Raw genomic sequence first — 23,789 nt, 5'->3', positions numbered from 1 at the left:
TCTATGCACAGAGTTATACACCTCCCAGCCACCCACACACATACTCAGTCTCCCATACAAATACTTGGGCAACCATTCAATAAGCCATATAGTTACTGATATAGCTACTGATTTAAACATGCAGCACTTTACAGAACAACATATATAATGATTGCCAAATTAAGACACTTTAATCACTAACCCATGCACTCAGTGAGACACATTTAATCATTCTCTCATACAGTCAGTCATGCACCTACTAAATCCTTCATCCAGACACTTATACATCTACTCATTCTTCAATATGTAAGACATATTTTAACTTTACAGAAACATACAGTCACTGGGTGTTTTCATCAGTGATGTCATTTGAGATGTCATCAGTGATGTCATCAGTGATGTCACTGACCATGTCATGAATGATGTAATATGTGACATCATTAGCAGTGGATTGCGGGTCCGCGATATATAGTTAGTGCAACTAACTATACATGGAATTTCAATGGTTTTGTGCAAATAAAATAAGGTTTTGTAAATGCTAATCCCTAACTATATATGGTCTATAACCTATGGTTTTTTCAGTGAATATATATATATATATATACCATCCGATTGACGAAAATGAGCCTGCGCCTTCTTCTGATGGCGGGCCTCGACGGTGTTTCGTCTTACCCCAAGCAATCCAACAAGTCGCCGTCTCAAAAGGTTTTAAAAGACAACAAGTCGAGGCCCAAACTGCATTTTGAGTGAAGTTTATTTGGTGATCACACCCAACGCGTTTTGCAGCTGCAGCCGCTTGTTCACGAATGAAGAGTGGTTTTAAACAATAAAGTTATATACAAAAACGAAACGAAACATTGTCATGTGACTAAAATAACAAGTGAAACCAGACTCTCAAAGTTTAGACACTTCTACATAATAAACGATACTTTACATTTTCTGTATCATAGTTTATACTTTCCAATTCATGTATTTGCATTCCGATGTTGATTGTAAATTAAACACCTTCAATCACTAAACTTTCGGTGACGATTTGTCACTCGGAACTACTAGTCCCACAATTCATTGTTTGTTGCTGGTTCTTACTTCTTATTGACAAGCTCCGTTGTAACATTATAAGCCACGTATATTTCTAGTTAATAACTAGTAATTACTGCTCACTTTTGTTTATCTCATGTATTTGCACATTTATACATTTACCCGGAATTAAATTACATTCCGTGATTCTGCGTAATTCAACATTGAGCCCAAGTGGGCTTGCATTTCATTATCCCAAATTAAAGGAATTATAACATCATTCCTTAGTCAGGCATCTACTGTCAATTCCATTACAGCATTACACAACCTAGGCATTTTCTATTCACAATTCAGCCCCAGTGGGCTTATCTCAATACAATGCACGAGAAACCAATTATTCAAAGAATCCTTTCAATTCTTTCCTTGATGTACCAAGGTACATCGGTTCCATTGTCCACATTCAAGCCAAAGTGGGCTTGTATATCATTGTCATAAAGGTAATACAGGAATTATAACATCATTCTCAATCGAATATAAAGCCTGGTTAGTTTTTGGGTTATCAAGACAAATTAACTCAGTGCCGCCCCAGTGGGCTATTGTTCAAATGTCTTATTGTGCAAATTATCTTCATTCACACTACTTGATGGCTTTCAAACGTGTTTTTATCATTCAGGAATGCAAAAGATCTTGAATAATCTGAAAATAAGAGAGTATCCCCATTAAAATTATTGGTGATATTGATTCACATAAAAATATACAATTTACCATTAGTTCATCTATTTCCATAAATTCATTGTAAACAGCGTTTTTCTTAAAACTAGACAAAACTAGCACATTTTTATCCAAGATGGACTGCCAATCCCTCATCTGCATTATGACCTGACGGGTATAGTGTTTGGAATTTGATTATAAATCTAGATTCCAATCTTCTCAACTCTTTGACACGATCACCACCTCTCTCTCTCTTGGGTATACAATCCAATACCACAAAGGATAAGAGACTAATATTTTGTTTATGTTCTTTGTAGAAGTGGCGTGCAATGGGATATTGTTTGTCGTGGTGGTTAATTGCCCTCAGATGCTCCATCACTCTTTTTTTGGCTTTGTGTATCGTACTGCCAATGTAACATAGATTGCATGGGCACCTGAGGGCATACACTGCATATTCCGTGTCACATGTCAAATGTTTTTGTATTCTGAATGGACAACAACTGGCTGATAGCTTCACTGATTTACAACTTGTACTATATTTACAGGCTTTACATTTTCCGCAAATATAGAACCCTTGTACTGGCTTTGCTGTTTTTAATCCTGGTTTGGGTAATATTGCTGGACTAACCAAGTCTTTATATGACCTCCCTTTTCTAAAGGTAATCTGTGGTGACTCACTCACTGCCTTATCCAAGTCCAAATCTGTTTTCAATATACTCCAGTGTTTGTCAAGGCATTTCCTCATTTCATATGCCTTGTTGCTATACGTTGTTACAAACCTCACTTTCTCACAGATTTGTGGTCTTTCATGAATTTTCAATAGATCTTCTCTATCCCTTGATTTTACTTTCATACATGCTGTTGCTATGCACTGATCACTGTTTCTCCACGAAAGTAAATATGGGAAGAGATGATGTGTGTGAAGATGAGGTCAGTAATATTTGTATAAATGACATTGACACACTGCATTTGTTGAATGAGTTAGGTGATCAAGTGGATTTTAACCCAGATCCCATTTTACATTTTGTCAATAATAATATTACAGTAGATCTCAGCTACAAAAGTCACTTTAAGCCCACATCTATATTTATGCCACAGATTCAGAATGAGGCATTAGATGTGTTTGAGAAAGGAGTGAAAAATGGCTTCAAAAAGTTGGCAAACACTCCATCTAAGATAAAAGGAAATCTAACATCCCAGCAAAAATCAGCTATCCAAACACTGCAAAACGATCCCACAATAGTGATTAAAAAATCCGATAAAGGGGGAAATGTGGGGGTTTGGGGGAGAGACCGATATATGAAGGAAGGTCTCAGACAGTTAACTGATGCAAGTCAATATGAAAAAAGCTCTAAGATTAGCTATGAAACATCTAATAAAGAATACAGAGAAAAATTGCAAGAATGGAAGGACAATGGATGGCTGGAACAGAATGAATATGATTACCTGTACTGTAAGTTCCCCAAATTACCAGTGCTATATCTATTACCAAAGGTCCACAAGGATAGAGAGGATCCGCCGGGAAGACCTATAGTATCATCCAGGGGGGCGGGCCTGGAAAATACTTCTAGGTATGCAGATTATTTTTTGCAGCCCATTGTTAAAAGATTACCATCCTATATCAAGGACACAGGGGACTTTTTGCGTATGATCAATGAATTGGAATAGAATGACAACTACCTGATGCTAAGTCTAGACGTAATTAGCCTGTATACAAGTATTCCTCACGAATTAGGAATAAGGGCGTGTAGACACTATTTTGGTGAAAGATCTATCTCTTACTTGATGCATACAGAAGTACTGATTGACATGATATTCAGATGTCTGACCGAGAACTACTTTACCTTTGATAATCAGGTATACAGAAAAGTGATGGGCACGGCGATGGGCACCTGCTTCGCCCCCAGCTTTGCGTGTCTCTACCTTGGCTGGTGGGAGGAGCAGGTGGTCCGGGCCCATGACCTATACATTAAACACGTCAAAAAGTGGGCAAGATTCATAGATGATGTTTTTTGTGTCTGGGATGGTACAAAAGAAGATGCAGATACATGTGTAGAAAGCCTTAATGAAAATGAGTTGAATTTAAAGTTTACCCACCAAATCAGCTAAAAAAAATTGAGTTTCTAGATGTTATGATGGAAGTAAAAAATGGTAAAATTGAGACATCACTGCATCGTAAAGCAACTGCAGGGAATAGCATGTTACTTGCTCTGAGCTGTCACCCCAATAGTTTGATCCAAAGTATCCCTTATGGAGAGCTACTACGTACAAAGAGGAACTGTAGTACAGTGGAGGGATATGAGAAGGAATGCACTATCATGATCAAACGTTTTAAAGAAAGGGGTTACAGTGATCAGTGCATAGCGACAGCATGTATGAAAGTAAAATCAAGGGATAGAGAAGATCTATTGAAAATTCATGAAAGACCACAAATCTGTGAGAAAGTGAGGTTTGTAACAACTTATAGCAACAAGGCATATGAAATGAGGAAATGCCTTGACAAACACTGGAGTATATTGAAAACAGATTTGGACTTGGATAAGGCAGTGAGTGAGTCACCACAGATTACCTTTAGAAAAGGGAGGTCATTTAAAGACTTGGTTAGTCCAGCAATATTACCCAAACCAGGATTAAAAACAGCAAAGCCAGTACAAGGGTTCTATATTTGCGGAAAATGTAAAGCCTGTAAATATAGTACAAGTTGTAAATCAGTGAAGCTATCAGCCAGTTGTTGTCCATTCAGAATACAAAAACATTTGACATGTGACACGGAATATGCAGTGTATGCCCTCAGGTGCCCATGCAATCTATGTTACATTGGCAGTACGATAAACAAAGCCAAAAAAAGAGTGATGGAGCATCTGAGGGCAATTAACCACCACAACAAACAATATCCCATTGCACGCCACTTCTGCAAAGAACATAAACAAAATACTAGTCTCTTATCCTTTGTGGTATTGGATTGTATACCCAAGAGAGAGAGAGGTGGTGATTGTGTCAAAGAGTTGAGAAGATTGGAATCTAGATTTATAATCAAATTCCAAACACTATACCCGTCAGGTCATAATGCAGACGAGGGATTGGCAGTCCATCTTGGATAAAAATGTGCTAGTTTTGTCTAGTTTTAAGAAAAACGCTGTTTACAATGAATTTATGGAAATAGATGAACTAATGGTAAATTGTATATTTTTATGTGAATCAATATCACCAATAATTTTAATGGGGATACTCTCTTATTTTCAGATTATTCAAGATCTTTTGCATTCCTGAATGATAAAAACACGTTTGAAAGCCATCAAGTAGTGTGAATGAAGATAATTCGCACAATAAGACATTTGAACAATAGCCCACTGGGGCGGCACTGAATTAATTTGTCGTGATAACCCAAAAACTAACCAGGCTTTATATTCGATTGAGAATGATGTTATAATTCCCTGTATTACCTTTATGACAAGGATATACAAGCCCACTTGGGCTTGAATGTGGACAATGAAAACGATGTACCTTGGTACATCAAGGAAAGAATTGAAAGGATTCTTTGAATAATTGGTTTCCCTGGCATTGTATTGAGATAAGCCCACTGGGGCTGAATTGTGATTAGAAAATGCCTAGGTTGTGTAATGCTGTAATGGAATTGACAGTAGATGCCTGACTAAGGAATGATGCTATAATTCCTTTAATTTTGGATAATGAAATGCAAGCCCACTTGGGCTCAATGTTGAATTACGCAGAATCACGGAATGTAATTTAATTCCGGGTAAATGTATAAATGTGCAAATACATGAGATAAACAAAAGTGAGCAGTAATTACTAGTTATTAACTAGAAATATACGTGGCTTATAATGTTACAACGGAGCTTGTCAATAAGAAGTAAGAACCGGCAACAAACAATGAATTGTGGGACTAGTAGTTCCGAGTGACAAATCGTCACCGAAAGTTTAGTGATTGAAGGTGTTTAATTTACAATCAACATCGGAATGCAAATACATGAATTGAAAAGTATAAACTATGATACAGAAAATGTAAAGTATCGTTTATTATGTAGAAGTGTCTAAACTTTGAGAGTCTGGTTTCACTTGTTATTTTAGTCACATGACAATGTTTCGTTTCCTTTTTGTATATAACTTTATTGTTTAAAACCACTCTTCACTCGTAAACAAGCGGCTGCGGCTGCGAAATGCGTTGGGTGTGATCGCCAAATAAACTTCACTCAAAATGCAGTTTGGGCCTCGACTTGTTGTCTTTTAAAACCTTTTGAGACGGCGACTTGTTGGATATATATATATATATTCACTGAAAAAAACATAGGTTTCACACCAGTTATAGTTAGCTGGACATTTTACTCATACAAAACCATTGAAATTCCCCCGTTATAGTTAGGTGTACTCACTATAACTTGCGCGCCCGCAATCCACTGCTGATGATGTCACATATTACATCATTCACTACATGGTCACTGACATCACTGATGACATCACTGATGACATCTCAAATGACATCACTGATGACATCACTGATGACAACATCCATTTGGAAGTTTTTCACCTATCCAGAGGGGCAGAAGAAGGTTAATGCCTCCAAAGTTACCTGCAAAATCTGTGGTAGCATCCTTTCAAGAGGTGATGCCACCAAGCATTATTCTTTTAGCATTGCTACTATGATTCGGCATGCAAAAAATCTTCATCCCATAAACTATGCTCGGGCATCAACTCAAGACGCAAGGGACAATCCTCCAGCTGCTGTCCCCAGCACCTCTACTTCGGTAGTATCACCATCTGCAACTGCTCTAGATATCCGGCCGGATTTTTCAGATGTACACACACGTTGCAACTATTGCAACAAAATATTGTGCTACGGTGAACAAAGCATAGATTTAATCGTGGCAAAGATCAGGCAGCACAAATGCTCCCGTCGTTAATTTTTTTTCTTTTATTATTTTTGTTCCTGTTGAGCAATTTTTGGTTACCTGTTTTCTTTTTTGTTACAAAAAATCCCCCAAAAATTTAAAATTGTTCAAAAAATCACAAAAAAAATTTAAAACAAAAAAAGACAAAAAAAACAGTTCTTCTAAGAACTAACTTCACTTCTCCAAGAAGAGCTATATTTCTTATATACTGTCTCATACTTTTTTTTGAATGAATGTGTAGTGCATAAATGAATGACTGAAATGACTGAGTGAAAGGGAGGAAAAGACTGAGGGAATGAGTGAGGAAATGGGAGTATGGTGAGTGAGGAAAGGGGAGTGAAAGAGTGACTGAAAGAAGGGGACTAAGGGTAGGGGAGTGAGGTAAGGAGATTGAAAGAGTAAGGGAAGGGCAGTAAGGAAAGGAGAGTGAGGGAGGGGGTGTGAGAGAAAGGAAGCGGGGGATGTAGACAGGGAAGGGGAGTAAGGGATGGAGAGGGGGAAGTAGAGCAGGGTAAGGGGAGTGAAGGAAAGGGAAGTGGAGTGACGGTGAGGGAAGGGGAATGAGGATGAGAAAAGGGGGGTAAGGAAAAGTGAGAGAATGAGAGTGAAGGAGATAGAAGGGGAGTGAGGGGATGGAGGGAGTTAGGGAAGGGGAGTGAGGGAAGGGGAATAAGGAATGGAGTGAGAGAAGGAGAGCAAGGGGTAATGAGGAAAAGGGAGCGGGAAAGGGAAGGGGTGAGAGATACAGATAGGAGGAATTGGAGAGGGGGAAAGGGAGTGACGATGAGTGAAGGGCAGTGACAGTGAGGGAAGGGGTACGAGGGTGACGAAAGGGGAATGAGAGAGAAGGAAGGAGATTAAAAAAGAGGAAAGGGGATTAAGGGATAAAGTAGGAGTGAAGGAAACAGAAAGGGAAAAAGAGGAAGGGTGAGGGAGAGAGAGGGAGAGAATGAGAGAGAAAGACAGGGAGAGCGAGTGACTGAGAGGGAGGGAGGTGGTTAGACTGAGTGAGATAGAGGGAGAGAGGGAGAGAGAAATGGAGTGAAGGGGAGTGAGGAACTAAAGGAATGGGAGTTAGCAAAAGGGAGTGAGGAAAGGGGAGTGAGGGAAGGGGACTGACGGATGGAGTTAAGGAAGGAGAGTGAGGGGGAGTGAGGGAATGGGAAAAGAAGAAAGGGAATGTGAGTGATGCACAGGGAGGAGAACATGAAGTAGGGGAAGAGGAGTGAGCTTGAGTGAAGGGCAGTGACAGTGAGGGAAGGGATATGAGGGTAAGGGAAGGGGAGTGAGGGAAAAAGAAGCATATTAAGAGAGAGGAAAAAGTAGTGAGTGAGAGAGAAGGATTTATGGAAAGAGAGAGGAAAGAAAAGGAAGAGTGGTGGAAAGAGAGGGAGACAGTGAGAGACAGAAAGAGAGGGAGAGTGAGAGACTGTGAGGAGTGAGGCAGTTATACTGACTGAGACAGAGGAAGAGACTTAGAGATGGATGGAGGAAAGGAGAGTGAGGGAGGGAATAAAGAAGGGGAGTGAGCAACAGGGAATGAGGGAGTGAGAGAAGGGGAGTGAGTGAAAGTGAGTGAGGGATGGTGTGAAGGTAAGAGAGTGAGGGGGGAGTGAGAAGAGAGTGAAGGATACAGCAAGAGAAGGGTAGTGATAAAGGAAGAAAGGAAAGAGAAGTGAGGGACACAGAGGGGAAAGAGGGAACAGGAGAAGGTGAGTGAAGGTAGGGAAGGGTACTGATGGTAAGAGAAGGATTTAAAGGTGAATGAAGGGGAGTAAGGAGAGTGAGAGAAGGGGAGTAAGATGAGTAAAGGAAGGGGAGTAAGGGAGTGAGTAAAGAGAAAGGGAAAGCGGGAAAGAAAAGTAAGAGAGTAATAAAAAAGTATATTTGATTGACATAATTACCTTATTAGTAATGACAAGTTAATACATTTTTTATAAATATAGTATCTGTGGAAGAGAAGAAAAAATGGAGTTATAATATATATTTCCCAATACAAAATAATTTGCACAATATGTTATGTATCCAGTCAAGAGGTCTTTATTCGATTTGCATCATAAAAGACAAAATACATAAAAAAGAACAGTTCATACATTTTTACATATAAGATAATTCACTGAAAAAACCATAGGTTTCACACCAGTTATAGTTAGGAATTAGCATTTAAAAAACCTATTAAATTCACTGAAAAAACCATAGGTTTCACACCAGTTATAGTTAGCTGGAAATTTTACTGATATAAAACCATTGAAATTCCCACGTTATAGTTAGTCGGACTCACTATAACTTGCGCGTGCAATGCACTGCTGATGACATCACATATTACATCACTCATGACATGGTCAGTGACATCACTCATGACATCACTGATGACACCATCCTTGTGACACAGTGACAGACCTCCTCTCACTGTAAAGTAACCTTTCAAACACATATTGAAAAATAGAAACTAACATTTTCAAAAAAGTGCATATACCCATACCAGTTACAACAACCAATTCAGTAATTTCACCATCTATATACAACTTCACACATTCACCAACAGTTTTATGTATTCACTCATACATATACTCACTCATCATATGTAGTGATACCCCTATTCATTCTGTTACACACCGACAGTCATCAAAAACTTACTCATACATATACTCACACATGCAAATAAACTAATAAACATCCATTTATTTGCATATACAACTATACACACATTAGCACATTACTTCTAAGGAAACTTACACATACTTACTCTCTTAAACAATCACTTATAGAAACACATACTTATTTAAACAGGAACTCTTTCAATCTCTCAATCTCACACATACTTACTTATATACATCAATGCTCATATATACAAGATTAAAACATATGTAGTTACTCATAAAGACACTAGTGAGAGAGGCATTCACTCACTAACACACACATATACACACTCATCCACCCATACAGTCCTGCACATATGCTGTCTTCAAAACACATACAAACAGTGAGTCAGTCATTGATGCATCTATGTGCTAAGTAACAGCCCCACCAAACCATACAGACACTCATACTGATACTAAAAAAACATCTAATAACCCATATACACACACATGTAGCTACTCACCAACCCATGCAGCCACTTATACACAAAGTAAAACACGGATACATATATTTAAATATTAAAACATTACTCGCTAATATATGTATTCACTAAGATACACTTAATAAGCCAGTTAACCAATCAATTTTTTTTTAAAAACATCCATTTAGACACTTATTTAAACATTTATTCTTCCATCGACCTTAACATATACATATATAAAACATATTTATTTTTCAGAAAGACAGACATTCACTGGATGGTGTCATCAGTGATGTCATGAGTGATGTCACTGACCATGTCATGAGTGATGTAATATGTGATGTCATCAGCAGTGCATTGCACGCGCAAGTTATAGTGAGTCCGACTAACTATAACGTGGGAATTTCAATGGTTTTATATCAGTAAAATTTCCAGCTAACTATAACTGGTGTGAAACCTATGGTTTTTTCAGTGAATTTAATAGGTTTTTTAAATGCTAATTCCTAACTATAACTGGTGTGAAACCTATGGTTTTTTCAGTGAATTTCAAAGGTTTTTTAAATGCAAATTCCTAACTATAACTGGTGTGAAACCTATGGTTTTTTCAGTGAATTTCAAAGTTATTTAAATGCTAATTCCTTTGTATATCGAGTTTCTAACCTTTTTTTTTTTTACAATTTGCTGTTTTTTTTTAAGTATTCATTTTTTTTATAATTTTTTTCTTTTGCGCTCTGGGTGCGCGCTCGGGGAAGCTTTCAGCTAAGCTCTCCTGTAAGCTTCTCCGTGCGCTCATCTGAAAGCGCACCCAGAGCGCAACTGTCGTTCGTGAAAAAAAAATATGAATGAAAAGTTAATAATAATGCAAAACATTTCGTACCATACAAATAAAATTTGTTTTTTTTAATATGGAAAATGATTATGCATTTCTATTAAAGATTGATGACGTCACTTCGGCGCGCAACGTACGTGCCCTCGGAAGCGCCTACGTGCGCGGCGCCTAAACGCACGCAAAAGCGCCTACGATCGCGCCACGTTTGCGCCCCGGAAGCGCCTACGATCGCGCTGCGTAAACGCACCCGGAAGTGCACCTGAGCGCGCAGCGTAAGCGCGTCGGGTCATGTGACCCTAAAATAACACTTTTCATTGGTTGCTAACAGTTTTTTTTTACAATGAATGAAATCCCCACCCATTTCCTTCACTTCTTCTTTCACTTTTGTGACTGAAAGACCTGCCTTTTTTGCTGCTCCATATTCCTGGATTCATCATGGCTGCCAGACCATCCAGCAGTGAAGATGACTCCAATGATTTCATTGATGAAGAGCCTCCTACCCCAAAGGTGAAGGGACATTTCATCTGGAAATTTTTTAAGTTTCCAGAAGGCCAGAAGAAGGTGAATGCACCAAAAGTAGAGTGCAGGATCTGCAAAAAGGTCCTGTCACGGGGTAACCCCCTAAAAAAATACTCTTTTGGCAACTTCACCATGATTCGCCATGTGGAGACCAGGCACCCCCAGAATTTTGCCCGGGAAAGTGTCAGGGCTCTGGCACAGGAGGTTCCTAGAGATGGGGCCTCTACATCAACAGGAGGAGCAACTTCTTCCAGAAGAGAACAAACTCAGGGGCAGGTAGCAAACATTCAACCTGCATTCAACCATGGGGTCGTCAGATGCAGATACTGCAATCAACTCCTCACCTATGGGGAGCAAAGTGTCCTGCTCATGGTTCGGGCATTAGAGAACCATCACTGCCCTTCCCACCCCTAATTTTTTTCTTTTCTTTTTGCTCCTGTTGAGCAGTTTCTATTCCCTGTTTTTGTTCCTCTTCAGTTAAAAGAAGAAAACCAAAAGTTCTTTTCAGAACTACCTCCAATTCTCATCAAAGAGCTATAATCTTAAAAAATGAAGAGTAAGTGAAATATAGTGCATTGATAATTGAAAGGAGAATGAGTAAGAAAGAACAGAAAGGTATGAGAGGTGAAAGGAAGTGAAGTAGGAGGACTGAAAGAAGGTGAGTGTTAGAAAAGAAAGTTATGACACAGTGAATAAACTGGAGGCCTCATTTCTGAAAAGTGACGCATCGCTACGTGAAAATAGCGATGCGTCACTTATCTGGACGCACTCCTTATGACATTCCACATATGTCATATTTAATATATGACTAATCAATTCGCAAGGAGTTACAGATATGTCAGTATTTCTGACATATCTGTAAACACAAAAGTAACGCATTGCAGGAGTGCGTCACAAAAGTGACGCAACTCCAGTAATGTGTCCTTTCACATGGAAAAAGCACCATGTGAAAGGTTTGCTGTGAAGCAGGCGCAAGATTTTGGCGCAACTGCATCCTAAAAGTGACGCACTGCGTCATTATTACCAAGCTTTTTGCAAGGAACACCCCCTCTGCATGCATTATACCTGACACTATTTTTTTAAAAGTGACGCATCTAGGTACATGGGTCACTTTTTAAAACTCTGCGCCATATTGTATCTGCATCAGGTATAATGTATGCAGAGGGGGCAATCCCTCGCAAAAAGCTTGGTAATAACAACGTACTGAAATCTATGAGATTTCCCTGCGTCACTTTTAGGATGCTATTGCGTCAAAATTTTGCGCCGGCCTCGCATCACTTTTATGTTTACACATATGTCAGAAATACTGACGTATCTGTAACTCCTTGCAACATGATTCGTCATACATTAAATATGACACATCTGGAATGTCATAAGGACTGTGTACAGAAAAGTGACGCATCACACCAGCAGTGTAATAAAATGTGCCTCGTTGCACTATATTTAAAGGATGCAACAGCATCCTAAAAGTGACGCAGTGAAATCTCAAACATTTCACTGCGTCGCTATTACAAAGCTTTTTGTGGGGGAACACCCCCTCTGCATGCATTATACCTCACGCAGATATAATGTGGCGCTTGATTTTAAAAAGTGACCCATCTACCTAGATACCTCACTTTTTAAATATAACGCAACGCAACACATTTTTTTACACTACTGGTGCAATGCGTCACTTTTCTGTGCGCACTCCTTATGACATTCCAAGTAACGCATTGCTGGAGTGCGTCACAAAAGTGACGCAACTCCAGTAATGTGTCCTTTCAAATGGGGAAAGCAGCATATGAAAGGTCTTGCCTCAGTCTAACACCTGCTGTAAAGCAGGCACAAGATTTTGACGCAACAGCATCCTAAAACTGACGCAGTGAAATCTCAAAGATTTCACTGCGTCGCTATTACAAAGCTTTTTGCGGGAGAACACCCCCTCTGCATACATTATACCTGACGCTATTTTTAAAAAGTGACGCATCTAGGTACATGGGTCACTTTTTAAAACTCTGCGCCATATTGTATCTGCAACATGATTCGTCATACATTAAATATGACACATCTGGAATGTCATAAGGAGTGCGCACAGAAAAGTGACGCATAACACCAGCAGTGTAATAAAATGTACCTCGTTGCACTATATTTAAAAAGTGACGCATCTAGATAGATGCGTCACTTTTTAAATATTGCATAACAATGCGCATTTTTTTACACCGCTGGTGCGTCACAAAAATTGACGCACAGGAAGCGCAAAACTAACAGCGCAAGGCCTTCATAAATATGGTCCTATATTTTCCCCGTGCTTCCGGTGCGCGTACCATGCGCTTCCCCCGCGCAAAACGAAAAAAAAATTTTAATGCCCTGCAGGACCCTATTTTAGTCCCTACATCAAACCTAGGGGGTCAGAGGGGGTCTACTCTTCCCCCTTATGGTCATTTGCCCCTTTTTTTTTCAAACCCCTTGTGTCTCGATTTTACCGAGACACAAGATGGCGGCCGCTCCGCACTGTTTAGAATGTTTACAGACAACTGAGATCCAATCAGCTTCCTGCGCGCAAGTCGCGTGTCGCGCCTGGAGCGCACTCCCGTGCGCGCACGGGAGAGCGCCTATAGATATATATATTTTTTTGAACCTAAATTACTCAAAATCCACTGGAGCACATATCTTGAGACATAGCAAAGGCACATCGGGCTACCAGTCCCTACAATTTTGCCAAGTTTGGTGGAAATCCATTCAGCCGTTCGGGCTAAAAGTGAAATCGACCGCCCTATGGAAATTAACATGGGGAAAACGCGTTTTGGGACCCCCCTTTTATCTCGGCCCCCGCTTGACGAATCCCCCCCAAACTTTCAGGGAAGGACCGGACCGCCATGAGACCATTTTCCTGAAAATTTCAGGCAGATTCGTCAACCGGCGCCAAAGTTATTCAAAATAGAATGTTGAGATTTAACATTGAAAATTATCCTAACTATAACTACCTACTGGCGACCGCCAGTAGGTAATAAATACGTTACATTTTAAAACCATGTTAAAAAAGTATTAAATTTAAACAATGATGTACAAAGGTCCCCTGACTACATAGGAGCAATACTAAGTTGCCTCTAAAAACTCATAAAAACATATGCAATGGGAACTTCATTTACCAAGGTTGCGAGTGCGGATTGACCAAGCCCAACTCACGAATTTTGCTACACCAATAGCAATGGGGGCAGAGGTATCAGTTTTTAGAATCCTAGTCGCTGCAGCGGCAGATCTAGTACCTAATAAGCGGCAAACTGGTACAAGCCAAACTTTTCTGGGTAACGAATACATAGGGCAGCAGAAGAAAAGATGTTCAATATTCTCTACTGCTGTTACACAGAAAGGACACTTATCGCTGCCACCAGTCGACCAGGAGTGCGTAAGCCCCTGCACGGGTAACGAGCCTACTCGTAATTGATGATACAGTTTACGATCATTTGGCTTGGTTATTAAGTCCCAGTAAGGTTCGTATTTAGGGACATCCTTGACAACCAAAAATTCCAGTGACATGGAAGGACCGACAACCATGGTGGATCTCCTCTCAGCGATCCAGTGCCAATAAATATCTTTGAGTGCCTTTTTTGATGGAAAGGTAGCATATGCCGGATCAACCCATAGTGCCTCCAGTCTCAGATTTTTCAAAAGTATCCTGAGATGGGAGAACCAGGGTACCCTATGGGCCCCTTCGAGCCCCCTCACCTCAACGAAGGCCTCAGCAAACAGGGTTAATTCGGGTGTGGTCCACAGACGACGCCAGAACGCCAGTGGTCTATATCGTACCACATCCTCGATAGATTTAACACCTAAATCAAGCTGCAGGGGTAAGCAAGGTGTTGATTGTGGGAGACCAGTTGCCATTCTGAGGAACCTATTCTGTGCCACCCTCAGAGAGGATAAATCACTATACCCCCACAGTTCTGCACCGTAGATAATTGCAGGAATTATCTTGGAGCCATAGATTTTTACCAATGGTGCCAGAGGTTTAGTGAAAGATTTTGCGTGCTCCTTCAATAAGGCTCCCCCAAGTTGGGCATGTTTCAGGGTCATAAGATCCAATTGGGGTTTCCAGCTCAAGTTCTCACTTAATGTGACACCCAAATATGTAAAGACCTCGTTTGATCCAAAATGGCTCCACTCATCGACACCTTGGCCTTCACAGCCTTGGGGCCTCGCAGAACCATGAATTTGGTCTTGGAGACATTCACCTCTAACTCATGCTCGCTACAGAAACACTCAAAACGGGCCAGCGCGGACTGAAGGCCCTGCCTCGTTTTAGAAATAATAAGAGTGTCGTCCGCGAACATGAGGAGGGGAATTTTCCTACCAGCTCGGTATCTTATTTTGCTGTTCTCAGAATATATTGAATTTCACTGAAAACAGTGAGTTCAATAGTACTCATCATATAACAGCGGGCAAAAAAAAGACAATCAATAAGATTGTCTTTAAAAAACCCATACACCATTTTCATTAATAATTTAGCAATTAGAAAAAAAACATATCTTAAATGTTTTTTTCGAACAGCCATTTTTTACATAAATATGGGACATCTCTAACAATCACAAAGTAACAAAACATTATTACTTCTTTTTTATACACTCTAAACAAAGTTATGTACAGACATATGCTAACAACATTTACCCGAAATATTATTTTTTTGTTTCTGATTCTTTTCCGCATGTCCAAATAGTATGTGTAAAATCCTCAGTTTGGAAGTTACTTAATAGTAATCTTAAGCTTCTTTTTCCCAACCTTCTGAATCAAAAGCACAAACATCTTTTGTACCATCTAACATTGGTTATACTTCCATCCGATGCTATTTACCATGTACATAGAACCTTAAACAACTAGCATGCTATCAGAATCTCAACATCATCTGGTATGCCGATGACACTCTGCTCATCGTTTATCTTAGCAAGGAGCTGTATACCATTAAAAGAAACCTCTACAAGGGAATAAAAAATGTCACCAACATCTACAACAACTACAACAAATCTAAAACACCTCTGCCTCGCTGATGATCAACATCTCCTGTGATAGCCACATCACCCACTATCTGATACACTTACACTACCTCTACGTCAATTACAAGAATTTTTTTAACCTGATCACCCTCACTCACAAAGTACTTTTCAACACCAGACTACCCTTTCCTAACAGCAGTAATTTTCCAAGGCCAATTATTTTCCCTAAAATTTTGGTTGTAAAAACACTAGGTATGAATTTGGTAAGTCATAAGGCAAACGTTGTTTAAAAATCAATTGATTATCATTACAATGAGTCTAGCCTTTTGTACATTTTAAATAAGCTGTGTAATGTCCTGATCTTGTAGAAGGACCATCATGGAAAATAATTGCTACAGTTACAAAAGTTATTTCTGATATTGATAGTTGAGAAGCCACACATTTTTTTTATTAAAGTTGTCAGTTTTCTTCCATCAGATGTGCATCGTTGCAGCATTTAAATTACATACTGTCCATATCTTTGTATAAATAATGTTGTTAACATTTGTCAGTTACATTGGGTACAGACCATGTTTTGATTTGCTTCTCTAACTAGATTATTAAAAGACACTGATTTGCAGTCTGGTAAAGTCAAATATATAAATCTTTCAGTGTCTATTTTAGTACTACTTGAAAACGAACAATTGTCACAATCACGTTGCCATTTATAAGAAAGGCCAAAAAGATTTTCAATATCTATACCTTCATCTTGCAATACAACAAGCATATACATTAGAAATTCCTGACAATCTTGCTGAATATTCTGTGAAAATTGATTTAAACCAGAACATATGTCTAAAACATTCCGAATATCAGAAACACTTTCTATTTTAGTTTTATCACTACTACATTTCTCAAACACAGAATTCAACAAACAACAAAATCTTTTGTCCTGATTTTCAACAATTTGTTGTTTTAAAGTTTCAAGAAAAAAAACAACATTAACAACTACATTAGCATAGCAGTTGACACCAGAACTATTTTCCAACTGAAAACCAACAATCTCTTCAATAGTATCCTTTTTCTTTTTGCTTACTATCATTGGTTCATCTAGTTTTTTTTTTCTCTACAACCTCGCTACAATTTTTCTCATATCCTCTTTTTCGACCTACCACACGCTTTTCAAATAAAGGATATTGAGGTAAATTGGGAGCATGTTCTCTTCTTAACCTATTATACTCTTTTACACAATTTACATCTGCACTAATCGTTGTGTCATCAAAATCAATCAGGTATAATTCAGATAAAGTTCTGACTCGAGATAAAGCAACATATGCCCTACCCTCTTTAAACACAGTACTTCTAATATTCACCAAAGCACAATCTACACTTAAACCTTGAGATTTATGAAAAGTCACCGCATATGCCAAACAAACAGGAAACTGTTTTCGGCAAAAATCGAGCTGAACAACGACTCAATTGTTGTACTTCTTCAATTTCATCAAATTTGAATTTCAAAAATTCAATGTCATCTCTATATGGGTAAATAACAAAATCAACAACATTACCCATTGCTCCATTTACTAAATTTCTTTCCACATTACGTCGTAAAATTATCCGACAATTTATACATGCATATAGATTCTTTTCGAAACCAGCAGTTTTAGATATTGATTTCTCCAGAGAATCCAATTTTGCCTTCAACTTTTCTGACAAAATAATAATAGCTCCTACATGCTCTATTCTATCAATAGCTTCCAGTTTTATAATTTCTTGATTTTCTAACTTTAACATTTTTTCATTGAATATTGAACATTCTTGCAGAGTTGGCATCAAGCATATCAAGCATATCACTGATTTCTTTCCTGCAATTTTTCTAGACAAATTCTCTGGAACAATATTTTCTTTTGGAAACAAATTTGAAAGTAATCGTCCCTGTAAAGCTTCTTTGCCATGTTCACTCACTTTTCCAATTCTTATATCTTCAAGAATACTTTCATAATCAGCATTCTTTGCCTGTCGCATATTTGTAATGAGTTCTGTATATTCGAATATGACCAAATATTAACATTTCCAATGCTTCCCAGGCACTTTCTGGTGTCTTCATGTGTAACTGTTTTAAATACTGGCTGTCCTTTCACAGGAGTTAGTTGTAGTAGATCTCCAAAAACTATGACATGTTTGCCTCCAAATAACACATCATACTCTGTTTTAAGGATTTGTTGCATTCTTAAATGCACAAAGGCAAGCATTACATGTATACCATGCTTACCTCATCAATAATGAGAAGTTTCATTTTTTTCAAGACTCTAGAAACTTCACAACAAGCTTCTCCAGATAGCTTGTGGTATTCTAATTTATTTTCATGCTCTACTGGCAGCATCAATAAACGGTGTAAAGTAATCCATTTAATGTTATGTGCTGCCAACCCAGTTGGAGCATTAACAACACAAGAGAGTGACGACTCTGTTCTTTTCTGTAGATAAGTTGCAATTCCTTTAATTAGAAAACTTTTTCCAGTTCCTGCTTCTCCACTCACGTACAGGCAGACAGGTTTAAATGACGTACATGAGCACTCTTTTTTCTCATGATATAAACCATGCTCAATCTGTTCTGTCACTTGATCATATATTTGTTTTTGCTCAACATTTAGTTTGTTTTTCCAATTCTTCTAAGTTTATTACATCCTCTTGAGCTTGTTGCATTGCTCTTTCCACCTCATCCATGGCAGTTGCTGCTTCATTTTGGATAATTGGTTCTCCAAGTGGATCCTGACTCAATGAAGGAGAACTTTGACTGTCTTGAGAACTGTCTCTAGCAATCTCACCTGCAATTGTAGCTTCTTGCTGTATTTCGTCGTTCAACATTTTCAGATAATTAGTAAAAACTGGACATTCTATAGTATTTTTTGTTGCGTTAAATGAATCTTCATAACTGTCAAAATCTCCAAGTAGTTTCAGTTCTGTACGCCATGGCTTAAAGAGTTGCAAAAGAGCTAAATAGTAAAATTCCCTTTTGTCAGGAGTTTCACAACTCAGGTTTCGGTGATTAATCAAATGTCTTTTTCTTTGTTTAAATAAACATCCTTCAGATCTAATCACAGCATATACTCCTTTATTGATATCTTCTGTAATATTCCTCTTAAAAGTATAGCTTTGCAGTACTTCATAGAGACAAACGTTCTCAAGATGGATACTTCTATTTGGATAGTATAAATCCAACATATTTGTCTTCAAAATATCTGTATTGTCTGGTTCTCTCTCTGCTAAATACTCAATTTCTTGTACAGATTTCAAAACTTGGTTTCGTGTTCTTGCAAGAATTAAACTCACCCAAATGATTGTTCTAGATTTGGAGTATAGACTTGCAGATGATAAGCGATCTGAACATTCATATGCTCCGATTTCTCGATGAGACAACATCTTCAAACTGTAGCTGTACAATTTCTTACTTAGGCTCTTTTCATGAGAAATTTTTCCCCACATTTCCTTTAGTTCCGTCTTTTCAGATTTAGTAATGTAAGACGTCACATATTGAGCCACAGCAATGGAGTTGTCTTCAACATATTTAATATCCATGTTAGTATTCCACATGGACAAAATGACTGGGTTATAGTCATTTATGTATTTTGACTCTTCATTTCTTCTTAAGTTGTAGGTATTTTTCGGTGATTTTCTTGTGACAGTATGTCGCGAAGGTGACATAAAATTGTTCACTCTTCCTTTTGATATTACTGGACGTGGAAATCCAAATCGACATTTTGTGTAGAACTTATCCTTAGATTTGTACTTTCGATGACAGTATTTTCCACAACAATGGGTTTGAAACCGTAAGACTTGATGTCTTAAATTCTTTTGTTCTGTACTTTTTGGTACAGCACATGTAGAATATTGTTCAATAAAACTATTCACTGTGTCATCTGAATCTGTTCCAAATTTGGGGGCATCTTTGATCCATAGCAGCATATGTATGTGAGGAGCACCTCTTGCGTGATACTCCTTTCCCCAAAAGAAATCAAGAACCTCTCCCAGAGGAGGATTTTTTTTGTTTGTGATAAAATACATCATAGCTTCAAATCTGTGATTGAAATACCTACATACATTAACTGGATCCAAAGAGCACAGTTCTCCAGGTGTCTTGTATTCTATATTTTCTATGTTTGCATTTGCCTCTCGAAGAAATGGAAGTAAATCTTTCCAAGCATACTCTGCACAGCTTAGAGTAAGGAACGATGCAGGAGTTCCTAAGTTTCTTAGCATACATTTCAATTCCCCATGACGATGGTACCAATGCTCATTAGTACCACACTGACATGCCATAAGATTAATTAGCTGAGATTCCAAAACAGTATCTTTCTGTTGGACTTTATCGATAAAGTCCTTTGCCGAAACATTTAGCTGATGTACTCAACTTTTTAGTACATGGTTCGCTGCATAAGAAAGTCCAGACAAGTCACTCTCAAACAGAAGATGAAACAAATATGGAATGCATTGGCGAAACCTTGGATCTTCTGCATTTAATCTTGATGTACGGTATTCAGATGCAGGAATCTGCAAAGGTCGTTCATCATATCGACTACCTTTGCCTGTTGGAAATAACTGAGGGAAACAACGAGCTTCCAAGCATTCTTCCCATACACTAATGGGACTTCCTTTTGCTTCTTTCATTTGGAATAACTCAATAGTATTCCCCATCACTTCTTTAGAGTGAAGTGGATGCACACTATAATGTTCATAAATTTCTTCAGTTCTGGACACATCCACCTTTTCAATTTGTCCACTTGACAAATCACTGTCCTCTTCTACAGTTGTTTCCTCTTCTCGTACACATACATTTTTATAGTATTGAATATTATTTTACCAAATACAACGTTGCCTTTTGCACTTTCCTAACATCCACTGATTCTTGCCAGATTTTCTTACTTTTCGTAGGAACGCCATTGACTAAAATAACTAGAGGTTCCTCTTCCCCAATTTCTACACCAATTGTTTCAATATTTTTCTCTTCCTTTTAATCCTCTCTGTAAATCTGAAGGAGGCAATTTCCCTGTCTTAGGCTCCATACGAACAATAGCCTGAAATTGATGCACACATTGAATAAGAATAGACTCAAAAGTATTTAAATCCATCAGTTCAGAAGGAATATTTACAAACTCAATATTATTATGTACAGCTCTAGCAGGCATTTTGTTTTCATTTAATTTATTATAAGAATATTTACAAATACGTTGATCAGAACCCAAATCAAAACCATTCTTTACCAACAAATAAGTTGCAAATTCCTTCCACTGATTATTATTCTCTTTCTCACTTTTTAAATATAGATCAACTAACCTGGTCTGATTTTTATAATGAATTCGTCTACAACAAATACAAGAAAAGTTTGGCCTTTCACCCAAAATGACCTTTAACCTTGTTATTTCTTGCTCAAAATTTTCTGTACTAAAATTCTGTACATTTTCTTCCACATTTCCTTCTATTAATGTATCTGTTTATGCACTGTCTTCTTTAGGACCAAAGTAACTAACCTCAATTTCTTCACAAATGTTGATTACATCTAAGACAGATCCATGCAAAAGAGCACTGTTTAACTGTTTTAGCTTAAGTGCTGGACTTTTTGCATAATACCTCCTTCTCACTAATTTCCTCACTTCAGTATGATGCACTGCTAACATCCTGAAATGGTGAAAAACACTCTGACATACTTTTTTAGAAAGACAAGGCAGAGAATGACCTTGCAACCCCGTTTTTCACTCACTCTGCAAGGGTCTAATTCGTGCAACATTTAATCTTTTCTTAGTATACTTACGTAAGAAATTGCGAAAAAAATCAATTGAATCCTTTCGTACACTACAAATACTACTACAATTCCAAGTTTACACTGGAGACTTAGGACGTCTCCCTAAAACTTCATCAGCTAACACCTCTTCTGCATTTCTAGGGACAATTTTTTCTTTTTCAATCGGACAACCATTCTTAACCTCATAAGCTCGACCACTGGTGTCAACTGCATGCAACAAATCATTACTCTGAAGGTAACTCTCTTCATTAAAAAACAGCTCACAACTTGAACTATGTTTCCATTCTCCGGAAAAAACATCACAAAAATTAGTTCTATTAATTAGGCTTTTCCACTTACTTTTGGCCTTCATAACATTGATTGGCTTATCTAGTGTTCGAATCCTATTGATTACTAAAATGAACATTTTTTTTTAATTCAAAAGCCTTCTCAACAATTGTTTCAATATGTTTATTTTTCTTATAAAAAGCTGTTTTTCGTTTACAATTCTTTATATTTTTTAATATTTCAACAAACTGATTTTTTCGTCTATTACAATACACAATATCTTTACCACATAGTTTTCCATCATTTTTCTTTTTTGTCTGGTTTTTCTTTGTAGTTACAGATGTTTCTTTTCCTCATTCTCCACACTTTTTTTAGTTTGTGTTATTTTCCTTATAAAATCCTTTGCTGTCTTACCAGGAGCTTTCTTCTTTTTTTCCACACATTGTTGTTTAGATAAATCTTGTACTTGTTTTTTCTTGGAAAAGTAAGCCTGTTTATATCTTTTTCTTTTCTCACTCTTCGAAGGCATAATGTTTTTTTCTTTCTGTAGATAATTAAAATCTGTTGTGAAGCAAAAAAAACATGTTTTTTTTTTCCAATTATAGACCACTACTAGCAAACTACATAGCAACTAGAAGCACTATATGTTGTAAAGTGTGGTTCACTCCATAAGTAAGTTTAAAGCACAGGAGTAGTGTACGGGCAGAGTAGGAGATCATGCAGGGAGTGCTGTTTCAGGGTTTAGGGCAGAGCAGTGGTGTGTCAACATTATAGGAGCATTCGCTGAGGATGGTGATTCTGGGTTTAGAGCAGTGCAGTAGTGTTGAAAGAGTTTAGCAGGTTTTGCTAGGGATGGTGTTTCAGGGTTTAGGACAGTGCAGTGGTGTATAGGCAGTTCAGGGGTCAAGGTGAGACTGATATTTCTGAGTTTAGAGCAATGTAGTTGTGTTTGGGAAGTGTATGGTATCAAGCAAGTGCTAGGACTATAAAGCACTGCATGTCCTAAAGCCTAACTCACTTCATGAGTACATGTTTTCCCATATTTTTAAACACATCAGCTAAGCAAATTATTCTGCCACAATTTTCTGAAATGAATACTGTCATGTTTTCAGCGCTTTAGCCACAAAACTACATCACCCAGAATGCCTGCTCTGTAGTCTGTCTTCTGTCTCCATACTTCAGCCTCATCCTGTTTCCTATATCCGCCCCTCTCTGGAAGCTTTCGGTACTTGTCACCTGTGTGCCTGCCTTTCCCCATACTTGTTTGGTCCTGAGATTCCTGGATGTTAAAGAACGAGTGGATTATTCATCGGGATTTCGCTGTAGTGGAGCCGCGATAGACGCGTTCCACTAACGCGGCTCGCCTGTGCCCTCTGACCTTGGGAGCTGCGCTGAGGAGCCGCGCTGAGAAGCCACGAGGGAGAGACGCTCTCAGTTGCTGAAGTAAGATCGTGCCAATTGACTTGAAGAACCGCGTAGTGAGCCGCGAGAAGGAGACACCCGCAGCTAAAGCAGTAAAAAACTGTGCTCTTTGATCTGGGGAGCCGCGAGAGAGAGACGCTCTCAGTTAATGCAATCTGTACTATAAATCCAACCAGAGATTACCTCTCTACAAGTTATCACAGAGGTAACAGGGTTGTTAGTGGTACTAACAGAAGAGTATTCCGGCTCTTCTCTTTTTGTTCGTTTTTGTTTTGTTTAATTCTGAACACTGAGACTATTGGATAATGAGTTGAACTCTGAGCTGTTGAGAG

Source organism: Lissotriton vulgaris, chromosome 11 (genome assembly GCF_964263255.1).
Source record: "Lissotriton vulgaris chromosome 11, aLisVul1.2, whole genome shotgun sequence".
NCBI classification, from domain to species: domain Eukaryota; kingdom Metazoa; phylum Chordata; class Amphibia; order Caudata; family Salamandridae; genus Lissotriton; species Lissotriton vulgaris.
The sequence above is the reverse complement of the archived record's forward strand: the minus strand, read 5'-3'. Positions refer to the sequence as shown.